Below are 14,042 nucleotides of genomic sequence, written 5' to 3'. Positions count from 1 at the left end.
TCTCCGCTCAAGGGCAAGGTTCAGAGTCTCTTCTGTCCTCCACTTTGGTCTTCTCTTCTTTTCTTGTCTTTTTAGTGATCTCTTGCTTTCTTCATAGATAATGTTCTTGATATCCTCCCACAATTCTTCTGGTTTTTGGTCATCAGTGTTCAATGCATCAAATCTATTATTTAGATGGTCTCTAAATTCAGGAGGGATATATTCAAGATCATATTTTGGCTCTCTTGGACTTGTTTTAATCTTCTTTAACTTCAAGTTGAACTTGCATATAAGCGGTGTATGCATATATATGTGCATATATGTATATATGTATGTGTGTATATATGTGTATATATATATATATATTTTTTTTTCCCCCTTTGTCCTGCTTTGGCAATAGGTTTTTAGCATACCCCTTAACAATTTTTTAAACTCAAAGATGAATGGTTAAGTGCAAGACACATACAACAATCTGAAGGATTTTCAACCCTTTTGTTTATGTTGAATTATTATCTAGACATTTATGTGAAATTAGAGCCTATCTAGGAGTCTGTGGTTGGCACAAATGGTTATGTGCTTGATGACTAAATGTCAGGTTAGAGGTTTGAACCAACCTAAATGTGCCTCGGCAGATATGCCTGATAATCTACTTCCATATGATCACAGCCTTGAAAACCCTATGGAGCAATGCTAGTCCGCCTACACAGGGTCTGCATGAGGTAGAATTGACTCCACAGCAACTAAACAATAACAACAGCGCATTTCTATCTTGAATATGCAATGCTTTCATTTTATTGTGTATTTTTAAGACTTTAGTATGAACTATGTCTGGCTAATTTCAGGAACTACCAAAAATTTCAGTTTGAGTACAAATGTACCCACTGTCCCAGCTGGTTCCATTATGTTGATGAGTGTCAATGTACTGCTGCAAAACCCAGCTTTTTCACAACCCAGCAAGCATTCTCTTCTCTGCTCTGACCTCATATTCTTTTTTTTCTTTAAATTTTATTTTATGGGCTTGTTTTACATTCAACTTAATGTGTACATTTAGTTTCATTTCCCATTCACCGTGTCCAACTGTAACCCAGTCTCCTCCCCTCCCTATCCTATAACCCTCCCCCTGTGCCCCTCATATTTATGCACTCCTGTTTGTCCTGCATTTCCTCAGTTTGAATGTTGGTCCTCTGGTGTCCTGTGGTCTATTGCTCTAAGGGATATATTACCATAGAGTATGTGAGTGCGTCATCTTGGGTTGAGTAGTCTGCATGTACATCTTGTTAACTACTGGGCTGAGAGCTAACTCCTGGGGGTGTGTTTTATTCCAGGCACAGAATGTATACCAGGGCCATAGTATTGGGAGTCTCGCCAGATTTCTTCTGACCATCTGACCTCATATTCAACATAACCTCAGACTCAATGAACTTGTTGCTATAGCCTCAGAGTTTGTTCTTCATTTTCATTTCTTCATAGCCTAAATGCTCTCTGCATACACTCTTCTTTTTTCTTGCCTTTGAATGTAGACTCATTCTTATACTGACTTATTTCACCAGGCTAGCACCATGGTTTCCAAAAGCTCTGGACTCAAAAATTGCTAACCTTACACCCAGAAGAAGGAGGTCTTGTTGCACAATGGTTAAAGCATTCAGCTGCTAACCACAAGTCAGCAGTTTGCACTGACTAGCCAGGCCATGGAAGAAAGATGAGGCAATCTGCTTCCATAAACATTTACAGTGGTAGAAACTCTGTGGGGGCAGTTCTACTGTGTCCTATAGGGTTGCTATGATTTGATATCGACTTGATGGTAATGGGTTTTTGTTTGTGAACCTAAGAAGAATATCCAGAAATCCCTGGGAAGTACTCTCCTTGGTCCCAATTAGTTTATCTGCCTGACCTTAGAGTAGTCACTTTGGGGATGAAGGTACTGTGATTGGTAACATTCTGTTGAACCATGTGAATGGAGCAAGAGAACAATTTCTTCAAAGAAAGCCCTGTTTCTTTCAAAGGAAGGAGGGTTTAAGGGAAAAAATGAAAATAATACTTTTCTGCGTAGAATTTATGTAGGTTTATGGAATTTAAAGGAGCTCTGGTGGCGTAGTGCCTAAGGCACTTGACTGCTAACCAGAAGGCTGGTTGTTCAAATCCACCAGCCACTCCTTGGAAGGAAGATGCGGCAATCTACTTCCGTAGTGATACTGCCTCGAAAACCCAAGGAGGGGTTGCTATGAGTCGAGTCCGACTCGACGGCACATAACAACAACAACAATGGAATTTAAGGCTAATGAAAATATTGACTAGAAAATTCTTAAAATGCTGGAGTCCAGGCAAAATGGAAAGAAAAATGATACATGATAAACAGGATAAAGAAGAGTATAGTGAGTTTGAGAGAATTTAGGGGTGATCGAGAAAAGAGATATGACCATCAGATAGTAGCATTATATTGATATTTACTGGGGCTGAAGCATTGACAGCTGCGTGAAAGGGGTGGTCCTCTAACTCAGGAGGTCTTCCAGAGGCAAGTGGTGCAGGAGGCACCAGAAGGGGAGGTGGGCATGAAAAATCCCAGGGAAGAGGAAAAGAGTGTGGAGGCTTATAAGGGTTTGGGCGACATCCTACTACATCAAGATTTGGGCGGGAGGGGTGCTTCTAATTAGAGAACACCAAAGGTAGCTGCACTTTAAACAAAAAATGATAAAACCAAACTCATTGCCATTGAGTGGATTCTGACTCATATGGACCCTATAGTACAGATTAGTACTGTCCCATAGGGTTTCCAATATTGTAATGCATATGGAAGGAGCCTTGGTGGTGCATTGGTTAAACATTTGGCTACTTCCATCACCAAATGCCCAGTAGGAAAAAGGGTGGCAATTTGCTTCTGTACTACTATGTCTTACAGGGTCAGTATGAATTGGAATAGACTGGTCAGCAACAGATTTGCTTTTTGATTTGGGATCTTTACAGAAGCAAACTGCCATATTTTTCTCCCTAGGAGCAGTTGGTGGGTTTGAACAACTGACTTTTTGGTTTGCAACTTCGTGTTTAACAACTGTGCTATCAGGGAACATTTAAGTCCTTGTAACTACAGGGTTTCGTCTTATCTATAACTAACAGATGGTGGGTGCATTTTCTCAGGTATGTGAAGCACACAGGTTCTAAATGGCTAAAAAAGTGTGCTTCTTTGGGTTATTTCTGAAACAGTTGAATGTGTGCAAATTTGATTTTAGTACCAGTGGACTTTTTGCATTAATGGGTCTCAGCTTAATATGATAAAGTAAACTATCTGAGGCCAACACAGAGGCCATTTTTGATTCATTTATTTAACAATAGAGTGATCAAGCAGCTGGAATATTCAAAGCAACTGAAGAATAAGTGTTGTGGGAATGGTGTAGGGAGAGAACAGGATTGATCATTTTATAACCATTTGGATTATGTAGCTGGTGGAAAAGTAGTGTGCCTATAAGCAGATGGTTGTATGGGTGAGCCTTAATACCCATGATGCCATCATGTCTGTTTTATGCACAGTAGTAATGCTAATAAAATATGCATAGCATTTTTAGAATTGGTATTACATTTTTAAAATTAGTTACAAGGCTATGGATATACAGACAACCAAAATGAGAACAGGTTGTTGTGTTGTTGTTTTTAGGTGCCGTGGAGTTGGTTTTGACTCAGAGCGACAGAATGAAATACTGCTCAGCCCTTCACCATCCTCACAATCCTGCTATGCTTAAGCCCATTTTTGCACCCACTGTGTCAATCCATCTTGTTGAGAGCCTTCCTCTTTTTCGTTGACCCTCTTCTTTACCAAGCATGATATCTTTCTTCAGGAACTTGTCCCTCCTGATAACATGATATTCAATATTCTTTGCCAACAGCACAATTCAAATGCATCAATTCTCTTCTTCAGTCTTTCTTATTCATTGTCCAGCTTTCAAATGCATATGAGGATATTGAAAAGACAATGGCTTGGGTCAGGCACCTTAGTTTTCAAAGTGATATCTTTGTTCTCTAATACTTTAAAGAGGTCATTTGCAGCATATTTGCCCAATGCAATGCATTGTTTGATTTCTCCACTGCTAAATGAGAACAGGCAGAAGCTATTTATTTAGAGCTGGCTAGGGCAAAGAAGTCAGCCGTCATCCCTTGTGTTTTCAGGCTGCGAGGTGGAAAAGCCTTATACTAAAAAGGGGGAAGCCTCTGGCATGGAGGTTGTTGGCATAAGGAAACTAGAGGCAGGCTAACTAGGAGCTGAGCATCTCAGTGGTTGGTTTGGGGAGTACATTTGGCTTTCTCTGATTGGTCCTGAGTTGGAAGCTGGGTCAACACTTAGGGAGGCTGGCAATTTTTGAAGGATTTCGATGATAGTTCTGAGGTCTTGAACAAAGCAATATCCTCAAACATTTGGTTTCTTTACTTACAGGATAGGAGTTGTGGTAGTTAAGGTTTTGTATTAACTTGGATGGGCCTTGTTTTGAGTGGCTGGGCAGTTGGATGTAGTTATTCCCTATGATGAGACTGGTAATCAACTCTATAGTTCCTCCATGGAATCTACTATGAGCAGCTGAGGAGCTGCCTTATTGTCTGCTTCCAGACTATAAGAAGACTCTTTTAATAAGGTTTAAGCTTTTTTGGCATATCTGGATACTGCATTTGGCCGAGTCTTCATTTCATTGGTCTGCCATGTGGTCTGCCAGTCTTGAGACTGTTTCTGGATCTGTGCTAGTGGCCTGCCATGTTGCTTGATAATTTGGGGACTGTGTTATTTTACTTGTTGACCTTGGATTTGTCAGCCTCAGCAACCAGCAGCTGTCTGAGTTAAGAGAAGCCTCCAGCTTCAATGGACTGGGAGCAAGAGGCAGAGCTGAAGCCCAAGGTTGAGAGGCTTTCACCCAACCACTAGAGTTGGCACTTTGAACTCAGCCTTCTAGCCTCCTAAACTATAACTCTTTGTTAAAGTCATCCATTTGTGGTATTTTCTGTTAGAGCGGTATAAGAACACCAAAACAAGAATTTTATGAGGACTAGTGTAGGATATAGCATAATGCTCAAGGCATGTGACTATTAACCAGAAGGCTGGCAGTTCAAATCCACCAGCCACTCCTCAGAAGGACGGTTGGGCAATCTACTTCTGTAGTAATACTGCCTCGGAAACCCAAGGAGGGGTTGCTGTGAGTCGGATCCAAATGGCCATGAGTTAGGAGTACTCAGTAGAAAATCTGTACTTTAGTAGATTCTGTTCCAATTGTCTTTCCTGTGTCAGAGGAACTTTTAGCCCATAGAATAGCAGGTAGGGTATCAAAATCTTTATTGGAGGTATGCACCAAATATAAGGAAGACAAAGGTATAGCCAGAATGGATATATATTGATTATAAATAGAGAAGTCATCTGGAACCTCAAGAAATAGTCCCTCTGGTGTGCAGAGTATTATAATTCCATTTGCAAAGTAGGTCTATTGTATTTGCCTGGACTGTTTCTTTAGAGATTCAAAATGGAAAAAAAAACCAAAACAACAGACTCACTGCCATCGAGTTGATTCCCACTCATAGCAACCCCTCCTTGGGTTTTTTGAGGCAGTATCACTATGGACGTAGATTCCCCAATCTTCCTTCTGAGGAGTGGCCGGTGGGTTTGAACTGCCAGCCTTCTGATTAGCAGTCACATGCCTTAAGCACTGTGCCACTAGAACTCCCATAGAGATTCAAAGGCAGTGAAGAAAAGGAAAGCTTCAGGTGTTCTCTGGTTGAAGGTTGTTGGCATGAAGAACATGGAGGTGGGCTAACTGGACTCCTTTGTTGCTGGTTTGGGGAGCGTACTTGGAATTCCTTGCTTTGTCCTGGGTTGGAAGCAGGGTATGGGAAGTTTAAGGAAGCTGTCAGTTGCTCCTAAGCCCTGACCATGTTGGGCTGGTTGCTATGGAGGTTGAGTTTTGGCTTCTGGCGCTGGTTGCTGCCGGGTTGTGGATCAGAGTTCTGTTGCCATGTATGGTCTGGTCATTGTTTGTACATTCAGTTAGTTAAATTTAATTTACCCTAATTTTAGGAAACTGAGACATAGAGATTTAAATAGGTTAAGTAATTTATTCATGAACATATAACTTGTTAATTAACTCTAGCTCACTGAATTTAAATCACTACCATTTATTAAGTTCTTGCTATGTGCTGGTCATTGGACTAAACAGTTTACATCCATTATCTTATTTAATTCTCACAATAACATTATGAAGTATTATTTTCATCCTTTTCTAGAGAACAAAAGTGAAGCTCAAATACATTAATTACCCTTCCAAGGTCATATAGTTAGTAAGAGGCTTGCCTAGAATTTAATCCCACCTCTGACTTAAAAGCTATGTTTTTTGGAACTCTATTAAACTGCCTGATAATATTCTACTTTCACTACTATATCACTCTATTTCACCTTAGTTTGGATCTATCTATAAATGCTGCTTTCTAAGCTCTTTTTCCAGAGTACTTGTAGGTTCTTTGTGTGAACAGAGGCAATTTAAAAACCTTTCTGTTTAAACTGAAAGCTCAACATCCCTTAGCATGCTAGTAAAACTTTGCATTTAACCACAAACCAATAAAATGGATGTACTTTCAGATGCCCAGGGATGTTAAATCAGGTAGCAAAGGTAGAGAGGAGACAAAGTGGTTGGGAAAACATTGGAAGATTATAACTGAGAGCACATGAATTCCTCAAATTGATTGCTTATCTCATTGAGCACTAACCAAATACTTTACAGGGAAAATTAGTTATCTGAATATCCCTATGCTAATGGTAAGATGTGTCATGGACAAACTAGACTAAATTGTTTGCCTTCTCTTTTTTAAAGTTTTATTTTGTGTAAATTGGACTAGGACTATTCCCTGGGTGGTGCATTAGGTTAAATGCTCAACTACTGGCCAAAGAGTTGGCGGTTTGACCCCCCGCCCCCAGAGGTGCTGTGGAAGACAGGCCTGGTGATCGGCTTCTGAAAGATCACAGCCTTGAAATCCTTAGTGAGCAGTTCTACTTGGCACAAATGGGATCTTCATGAATCAAAAATCAATTCAGAGGCAACAATTAGCAAATAGGATTTTATTATGATTTCCTAATATTTTCATGATTTCCTACACGGGGAAAAGGGAAAAACACTAGCCTCAGGAATTAAAATTGTTGCACATAGACACTCTTCAAACTTGGAACTGGCTCCACCCTGGGGATCACCATTCAGCCAAACAGTAGGCCTATATGGTGAGCAAACAACACCTGTGAGGAGTGTACTTTTCAGAACAGTTAACCATACTAGACCGGAATGGCGGCATTTGCCCAAAAGGAAAGCTTAGGAGGCAGAGAGAGGCAGGAAGGATGAATGGAAATGGAGAACCCAGGGAGGAAGCGAGAAGAGTGCTGTTATATTGAGGTGATTGCAACCAATGTCACAAAACAAAGTGTGTATAAATTGTTGAATGGGAAACTAATTTCCTCTGTAAACTTTCACCTAAAGCACATTAAAATGTTAAAAAAATGTTGAACTGAGAAATTACACTTGTGACACATTCTTGGAGAGGCTGAAAACACTGAGTAAAATTAAGTCAACTTGTGTTAATTATACATTAATCACTTTAAGTGTTCCATTGCTTAAAGAACTCAGTTTACTCAATTTAATACTCTCAAAACAGCGTTATTACAGGCAAAGGCTACAGCACAGCAAAAGTTGAAGAAATCTATGTGTGAAAAGATCCCGAGATCTTAGGCACAGGTTTCCTTGTTCTCCTCTCTAGGCCTATCCGGTGGTCTTGGTCTCCAGCTCTGTAACTAGTGTGCATCTAAAGCACCTTGGTAACGGTGAGCCTGAATCTGCTTGTGGTGATCTCTTACACATACTAGCTATGTTACCAGCCTTCAGTGTTGGACACAGCCCCAGGCTCCACTGAAATTAGGTGCAATTATAAATCTAATTATTATTACTAAACAGTGCTGTCAGGCTGATACATCCTGCTCTGAAACAACTCACAGACCCATGATTACAAAGCATCGTTTATCTTTATTTAATGCATTTCACAACGCTGGTCAAGGGTCAGTAGGTCTGGAGATAAGATGTAATCAATCTAGACCATTTGAGATGAACCCATGATATGCATATCCTATGGACAAAGCACGTTTTAAACTAAATGCTTAAATCTTTTCCACATTGAAAACAGCGAAAAACTGAACATCCTCTGTTGAATCTACATCTCACTTATATTTAGCTCTTTGTACCTCATATCTACTCAGTTTCTGGAAAAAGTAGTCTCTAGGCCTTTCTTTTTTTCCATCACATTTTTTTCCTGGGCTTCTTGCTGTCTAAATTCACCTTAAGGTCACCATCACCTATTGATAAATGAAATAGACTTTTTTTTTTTTTTTCCTTTTAAATCTTATGTGAGTTTTTTGATGCTTTGGAGGCTGTTGTCTCCTTGAAAATCCTTTTACTTGGTTTCTCTGACACCCCATTCAATATTTTTCCTGCAATCTCTCTAAAGATTTTTAATGTTAATTTTTCTTGGCTTTCATCATCAACATTCCTTTGCTGCTGCTTCTGTTGTGTGATCTCATTCAAATACCAGCTCTACACTTGTAATTCCCAAAACTCTCTCTCTAGTCTCAAAGTTTCTCATGAATATTGGACAAATATATCATCACCATTAAAAAAACTCTGGTAATGTAGTGCCTAAGGCATTTGACTGCTAAGCAGAAGGCTGGAGGTTCAAACCCACCAGCCACTCCTCAGAAAGAAGATTGGGTGATCTACTTCTGTAGTGATACCGCCTCAGAAACCCAAGGAGGGGTCGCTAGGAGTCACATCGACTTGATGGCAGTGAGTTTGTTTTTTTGGTTTATTACAAAATTAAGATGGTCCCCTCACCTCTATCCCCTACATGTTCCTCCTCATAGAGACATGATGATGATGATAGCACTATTTATTCATTCCTTCATGCCAGAGACTTGGGAGTGAGTCATTCTGTATTCTTCTTTCTCTGTTACTTACCATATTCAATTTCTCACCAGATCACACTGTTTCTGCCTCTTAGCATCACTTGATTATTTCTCCTCTCCATTCTTACTTCCTCTGGCTAAATTTAAAGCTGTTTACGTTGATTGCTTCAACAGCCTTCTTTTCAATCACTTTTTTGCCTCTAATTATGCTCCCTTCCCATAAGCCCTCCATGGCATAGCACTTATCTACGTCTGTGTATTGTGAAGATTTGTTCATTGATGACTTCCAACGAAAGATTACCAATAGTTAGAAGTAGGCCACATTTATTTTTCAGCTTCAATGTCTTTCATATAATGTATATTCAACAAATATTGTTGAAAGACTAAATTAATATAAAGCATGGAAAATATTTAAGGAAAATAGAAACATTTTGTTCACATACTCTAGAACAGCATTCTCTAAAAGAGTTTTCTACAATGTTGGAAGTGTTGTATACTTCAGTAGTCATTAAGGGACTCTGGTTGCATAGTGGGTAAGGCATTTGGCTTCTAACTAGAAGGTCAGGAGTTCAAACCCACCATTTGCTTTGTAAGAGAAAGATGAAGCAATCTACTTCCGTAAAGATTTATAGCCTCTAAAATCCAATGGAGGTTGCTATGAGTCGAAATCAAGTCAGTGGCAGTGGGTTTATTTTTTTGAGGGGTTGGCAGTAGCCACTAGCTACATGTGCCTGTTGAGTACTTGAAAGTGGCCGAGTACATTCAACGAATTGCATTTTTCATTTTCAAAAAAATATCTAATTTTTTTTTAATATTTAAATTGAAGTTTAAATATGGTTAGTGGTTTTAGGACCATGCAGCTCTAGAAAAATGACTTTTTGTTGTTGTTGTTTTTGCTGTTTTCAGTTAAGTTTGAAATAGAATAAACTAAAAGATGTTTTCTGTTCATTTATCATTACTGTTTCAAACTGAAATTCTGGAGATCTTCTTTCTCAGGGTTCAATAAATGTATTCAAGAAATATTTTTGACACTTAGTACTTGCCAGGCACTGTGGATTTAAAAGAAATAAAATACATAGTTTCTACTTTCTAAGATGCAGCAAGAAAATGCCACCTAGTAATGATATTTGGTGTCTGAAATATTGAAATATGGGTGATAATTTTGAAGCGTTGATTTAAGATTGTGGGAAAGAACATTTTAAATCATTTTTTTTTCTCTTCCTCTTTCTCCTCTCATGTCTAGATTTTGAAGCAAAAAAAATGGGTATAGAATTGTCAAAATGATACTTGTGATGAACCTAGGAACTATGTGAGATTTCACCATGTACCCCCCTGAAGTATTATGATAAGGAACTTTTACTTACTTCTTTGACCTCTTTAGTTTTCATTATTTCTTCATTTTTGTGCCCCTCACTTTTGTATCTGCTTGATATCACAGTAGTTTTCAGATTTATTCATTTCTTTAGATTCTGCACAATGATGTAAAAGATGACCCAATAGCATACTTCTCTGCCAGTAGACAATTCCATCAAATTATGTCATTTGCTATAGCTGTCTGTTTGAGGTATGCTAGCAAATTTTCAATCAGTATGACAGCATTTATAGCCAGGCTAATTTAGATTAGTTAGCAAATATTATGCCATAAGATCAGGTATAAAATTATATCAATAGGGTACAAATATGTAGCATATAATGTATTACTTTATCCACTAATTTGAACATTTCCATACCAAACTGCTATCAGAATCTCTGGGCATAATTTCTTTGTAATAAATTCCAAATGCTGTTTATTACTTTTGATTTTCTTATCTCCAGATGGCTACACATCTGCACTCTTATTTGTCTGTTACTTCACTAAGCACAGATTTCTTACCGTATCTTTTTATTGTTTATTTTTATTTATATCTTTCATTTGTTTCCCACCAAACAAAAGCTGTTTCTGTTAACTTGCAATCTAAGAACAATAGAATATTAGTGGAAAGTTAATTTTCCAGTGTGATTTAGTATTTCTCAATGGCTTTCCTATTAGATTAAATTTTTATTTCTATTTTGCACATGAACAATTTAAATCAGTTAGTATTTAAAATTATGCAATTCCTAGAAAAAAAACATTTTTTTTTGCTTATAAGAGATCTCTTTTAAATCATAGTAATTAAAAAGAAAAATCCAAAATTCATACCTAAATTTCTTTCAAAAAAAGAATCATCAATGAAAATAATACTAATTGTGTTTTCCCACCAGTAGCATAATGATAATCATGGAGTGACATCCATTTTGAATTTGTTTTTAAAATATATAGGGAAGTATACCTTTTCCATTCAATAAAAATCACTACTGTTGAATAAGTAGCCAATCATGGAGTGGGAAACTATTAAGGTACATCACTATTTAGAATGAAATATGTAATAGAAATCCTTAGTATTTTATTAAATTTTCTTAACTAATAGCTTAAAGCTGTAGTTAGAGGGAAATAAAGCTTCATTGTCAAACTTCATCTTATTCTTCTTTCTTATTTTTTTTTTCAGTCTCGTATATGCCTTCCTTTTAGATGTCTTACTGGGCCCTGGTAAAAAACATAAGAAGAGGGACACTGAGTGTATAGTTGGTGATAGGGTGAGTGACAGCACTGAATTACCTGTTTTCAATTTACTGTTTGAAGACTTCCAGGAAGGAAAAAAAAAAAAAAAAAGGAAAGAGAAAAATAACCTTTAGCTGAGGTCACATTTAAGGGAGAATTAGTCTTTCCATTTTTATTAAATTTTAGCTTGGTAGCTCATATGAACTAGAATTCGTTCTTAACTTTGTAACATATGCTTTGTATTAATCCAGTAGTTCTCATTTCAGGGAAGATCATTTAGGGAATCAGGATGAATAAAAATTTGATATACTCAGGAGACTCCATGCCAACATATAGAGGTCTTTTTTGTAATAGGCAGAAAAATCAGTCTTAGGTAATAGTTCCCAAAAGAAATTTAGAAATATCATTTGTGGAAAAATCTGGGATTCCCTTAAGGTTGGCCAACTTTTAAAAAACCCTGCAAGGTTTATAAAAATGATGAGCAGAGTGAAGATTGCTGCATTATACAGTAAACAGATCCTGGTGAGTGCTGTCAAAATTTCTAACCTAGAGTTAACACTAACTCTCTTCTTTTTTTTTTTTTTTTTCATTATTTAACTATAACCTCTGAGTAGTTGACAATAGTAGAGTGTTTCTTAAAAAGGCCATAAATAAACCTCTAGAAAGCTCACATTTTGTTTACCATAATATCACATTAATCAGTGTAACTGGGTTGTTAACATTTAGTTTTTTAATAGGGATAGATTTGAAAAAGTCATTAAGTCAATTTAATCATTTAATTAATCATTTAATTTTACAAAATATTTTGTATTGTTTCTCTTATTAAGCATCATGAGTCATCTTAATAGAAATAGCCTGGAGTTGATGCTTCCTCCATGTCTAGGTTCAGTTCCTCCTTGGGAATACTAAAAGTGCTCCTCAAAAGAGTGTTCTCAAAAGCCATATTTCTTTGTTGCTGGGGGGCTTAGAGTGTGTGAAGGTGGTAAAAGAGCCCTTATTAATATGTGTACTTTGGACTATCAGTGTGATTGTGTGTGTGTGTGTGTGTGTGTGTCGAAGGGAGAGGTCATAAGGGCTTAATACCACATTTTCACACAAATAACACTTGCATTACATGTGTTTTCTCAAACAGTGCAACCCCTTCTGTATTAGTTTCCAATGCATGCTATGTGCATTATATGTATATACATGTTATTTCCATGGGCACATTATATGCAGAAAAATATGGTAATGAAACTTGGGCCTGAGAGATATATTACAGTCATCCTGAAGTGAAACTTATGATTTCTTTAGGTCCCTAGATGACACATATGGTTTGTGCTCAACTACTAACAGTTCAAACCTATCTAGTTGCACCATGGAAGAGATGCCTTGTGACCTATTTGCATAGATTAGAGCCAAGAAAACCCTGTAGGAGAGTTCCACTCTGTAACTCACAGGGTTGCCATGATTTGGAATTGACTTGATGGCAACAGGTTAGGTTTTGGTTTTGTGCTTTCCTTAGAAAACCTCTACTAAAAGGTGGTTGATTTCTGTTAACAATAGACTTTCACTGATATACCAGGTGTGGATCTTAATCTACAAACTCAGTTGTATAATCAATACCACATGTTAACATTTTCTTTAAATCAACTAAACTCTGACTCCATGTCCCCATCTCACCAGTTGAGTGGATGTTGATGTTGTTGTTATGTGCAGTCGAGTCAGCACCGACTCATAGTGACCCCTTCTTGGGTTGCCGAGGCAGTATCACTATGGATACTGCCATCTTCCTTCTGAGTGGCTGGTGGGTTTGAACCACCAGCCTTCTGGTTAGCAGTCAAGTGCCTTAGGCACTATGCTACCAGAGCTCCTAGTTGAGTGGATAATATACCTTTAATCAGTCTGGGCATTCTCTGTGTCCCCTTCCCTACACACAACCAAATCAGTTGTGCCAAATTTCTGGGGTCTTTGCATGTACCAGAGTGCCCCCCACCAGAGTTCATGTCTTCTACTGGGAATTCATCACAGCTGAGAGTCTCACCTTTTCCATGGACTTCTTAGATTGCATATCTCTGCTGCCTTGATGCCCCAAAATGGTATGGGAGGCTGTGTGGCTGAGAGTTCTTATGCCGGTGATGCAGCCTGTCTTAGCAGTAATTCCTCCTGAGGTCTGCTCACCTCCTTGGCTGCTGCTACAGCCTTCTGGGACTCACAGACTTGCTCTCTTCCTAGGCCTTGGGGAATATTTCTTCTCACCTGGCTGATCCACACTTCTCAAGGATGCCCCATGAGTTACAGATCATAGAGACTTCATACTACTACTGCTTTTCTCCTGGCCAGAAGCCTGGAGACAAAGTCTTGTTACCAGATGGCAATGGGAGTGGCTAGATTAGGGGAGCATATGGGAGAACAACAAAAATTAATATTTCAGTAAATTTATCAAAGATAATATTTTAATGGATATGGTATGTTTTGTGAAGTGTTGGTTACCTGGAACCTAATCATTCATCCTTTATTATATATATATATGTGTATATATGTATATAT

This window comes from Orycteropus afer, unplaced genomic scaffold, assembly GCF_000298275.1.
Source record: "Orycteropus afer afer isolate SDZICR_OR568_19922 unplaced genomic scaffold, OryAfe1.0 scaffold00141, whole genome shotgun sequence".
NCBI classification, from domain to species: Eukaryota; Metazoa; Chordata; class Mammalia; order Tubulidentata; family Orycteropodidae; genus Orycteropus; species Orycteropus afer.
The sequence above is the reverse complement of the archived record's forward strand: the minus strand, read 5'-3'. Positions refer to the sequence as shown.